General features: G+C 48.4%; 1 non-coding gene across 1 annotated transcript; it reads left to right on the top strand.

Moving 5' to 3' along the window:
- Positions 1-2,412: 2,412 nt before the first annotated feature.
- trnaa-ugc (transfer RNA alanine (anticodon UGC)) lies at positions 2,413-2,487 on the top strand. Its single transcript has one exon. It is a non-coding gene; the product is annotated as a tRNA-Ala (tRNA).
- The last annotated feature ends 847 nt before the right edge of the window (positions 2,488-3,334 follow it).

Genomic DNA, 3,334 nt, shown 5'->3' with positions numbered 1-3,334 from the left:
CTGATGTCACAGGAAAAGCTAAGGAATAGTTAATGTTGTGGCAAAGTTGAGCTACTGTATCGTAATTGTGTTAAAGACAATGGCCGTTAACAGTGGATGTTGACCCTACAGAATAGTAACCAAGACAAGCGACTTTTGGTTCATGTCCACTTACTGTGATGCACCTTGGCACGGTGACTGAGAGGAATTGTAGAGGACCATACAGATGTAGGATCTTAATTTGATTACCCTGTTGTAGAATAACTTTTTAACTTGTAGTGCATTGAGGTTTAAAAAGGCTTCTGAAGTTTGTAATTTTCCCATCCGAAGAATCTATCAACCCCTAAAAAAAAATCTGTTTAATTATAATCCACATAATAATTCAAATGTCCTGTTTCTGCAGACAATTTTTCTGCAGTAGCAAATTAAGATCCTACATCTGTATTTCTCATCTGACACATCAGTGGAGACGAGCAATGAAAGGTGTTCTGTCAACGTGAAATCAGGAGTATATCAAAGAGCTGTGGGTCACCGCTTTACAGCTGCAGACACACAAGTCACGCACGCATAAAGTAAAGCACATTTTATGCACACACATATCCATCACTCATGTGCCATGATTTTCTACCTCCCTCTCTCTCTCTCTCTCTCTCTCTCTCTCTCTCTCTCTCTCTCTCTCTCTCTCTCTCTCTCTCTCTCTCTATCTCTATCTCACACTCGGGTCTCTCAGTGCTGCCACCGGCTCATATGTTACTGTTACACACGCATGTACACACACACACACGCGCGCACGCACGCACGAACGTACACACACGGCATACACGCAGAAACACACACATACTACCACAATGGCAACATCTCCCCCCTCATATCCTCTTCCTCCTCTCCCAGCTCAGGGTGAGTGAGCACGTCTCTCCCTGAATTAATAATTTCACACTCCCGCGTAAGAATAATTTGTTTGGCATGGAAATCACATGGGCAGGGGGCATGTACCCACCGCCACAAACGGTTTGATCATCATTAGAGACACTAGGGGTAGGGGACTCAAACCACACTGTGGAGGGGGCTCTGTCCTCAGACCACACTGTGGAGGGGGCTCTGTCCTCAGACCACACCGTGGAGGGGGCTCTGTCATCAGACCACACTGTGGAGGGGGGCTCTGTCCTCAAACCACACTGTGGAGGGGGCTCTGTCTTCAGACCACACTGTGGAGAGGGCTCTGTCCTCAGACCACACTGTGGAGGGGCTCTGTCCTCAGACCACACTGTGGAGAGGGCTCTGTCCTCAGACCACACTGTGGAGGGGGCTCTGTCCTCAGACCACACTGTGGAGGGGGCTCTGTCTTCAGACCACACCGTGGAGGGGGCTCTGCCTTCAGACCACACCGTGGAGGGGGCTCTGTCCTCAGACCACACCGTGGAGGGGGCTCTGTCTTCAGACCACACCGTGGAGGGGGCTCTGTCTTCAGACCACACCGTGGAGGGGGCTCTGCCTTCAGACTACACCGTGGAGGGGGCTCTGCCTTCAGACCACACCGTGGAGGGGGCTCTGTCTTCAGACCACACTGTGGAGGGGGCTCTGTCCTCAGACCACACTATTGAGGGGGGCTCTGCCTTCAGACCACACCGTGGAGGGGGGCTCTGTCTTCAGACCACACTGTGGAGGGGGCTCTGTCCTCAGACCACACTGTGGAGGAGGCTCTGTCTTCAGACCACACCGTGGAGGGGGGCTCTGTCTTCAGACCACACCGGCCAGAACAAGCTGTACATCATTTCAGTTGCAACCGCTGAAGTGTACAGATTCTCAGGCGTTGACAGGCCGGGGCGTGGATTTGTTGGCGGGCCGGGGGGGAGTGATCTGTTGATGGGCCGGTGCCGGAGACCACCACAGGAGGTTTATGATGCTGACAGATGCTCCATGTCCTTAAAAAGCTCTGCCCAGGGACAGAGACTCCACCTGATAAATGACTAGCCCTCTCTCTCTACCTCTTCCCACTCTTCTCTTGGACATAAATATCATTCCCTAGTGCTGTAACTCATATCCCCACTGTTCCCTAGTGCTGTAACTCATATCCCCATTGTTCCCTAGCGCTGTAACTCATATCCCCATTGTTCCCTAGTGCTGTAACTCATATCCCCATTGTTCCCTAGCGCTGTAGCTCATATCCCCATTGTTCCCTAGTGCTGTAGCTCATATCCCCATTGTTCCCTAGTGCTGTAACTCATATCCCCATTGTTCCCTAGCGCTGTAGCTCATATCCCCATTGTTCCCTAGTGCTGTAACTCATATCCCCATTGTTCCCTAGTGCTGTAACTCATATCCCCATTGTTCCCTAGTGCTGTAACTCACATCCCCATTGTTCCCTAGTGCTGTAACTCACATCCCCATTGTTCCCTAGTGCTGTAACTCACATCCCCATTGTTCCCTAGTGCAGCCTCCCTGTGGCTCAGTTGGTAGAGCATGGTGTTTGCAACGCCAGGGTTGTGGGTTCAATTCCCACGGGGGGCCAGTACGAAGAAAAAAAATAAAAATAATAATAAATGTATGAAATGAAATGAAATTAATTGAAATGTATGCATTCACTACTGTAAGTCACTCTGGATAAGAGTGTCTGCTAAATGACTAAAATGTAAATGATGTAACTCATATCCCCATTGTTCCCTAGTGCTGTAACTCATATCCCCATTGTTCCCTAGTGCTGTAACTCATATCCCCATTGTTCCCTAGTGCTGTAACTCATATCCCCATTGTTCCCTAGTGCTGTAACCCATATCTGAGAGGAGATGACCTGAAGGTGGTGAAGGAGGAGTCTTACAGTAGCTTCATGTTATCTATTCAGTCAAAACAATAAATAGAAACGGTCACCAAGCTGAGCTACTCCCTATCATTCTTTGAATTGTGCCATATTTTAAGTGACACTTTGCGGGATGTGCGAGGTCGGTGTTGTTTTTCCAGTATGTCATCTTTTAAACCGCAGGTTGAAATATGTAATCACCTAGGCAACGCTGGCTGGGTGGGAGGAGGATGCTATCGTCAGGTGGTTCCGGTTCCTTCTCTTTATAGAGTCATACTTCTTACTCTTTCTAATCAACTGGGCTTTGGCAGTTCATGACATTGTCACAATTTAGTGTCCTATAACACCCGGTTGTAATTGAGAAGGTGCGTTGTCTCTGTTGGAATTGAAACATTCACTGCCCGTGATGTAAAATACTAACGTAGGCCTATGTGCATATCAACTTGCAGTCGACGCGTCATATATAAAACGTTTAAGACCATGTTGAACTACTTGAGTGTTACATTTACAAACCTAATCAGCAAATGAGCAAAAGCATGGTTCCCAGGTTTTGTGATCTGC

This window comes from Salmo trutta, chromosome 2 (genome assembly GCF_901001165.1).
Source record: "Salmo trutta chromosome 2, fSalTru1.1, whole genome shotgun sequence".
NCBI lineage: Eukaryota > Metazoa > Chordata > Actinopteri > Salmoniformes > Salmonidae > Salmo > Salmo trutta.
The sequence above is the reverse complement of the archived record's forward strand: the minus strand, read 5'-3'. Positions and strand labels throughout refer to the sequence as shown.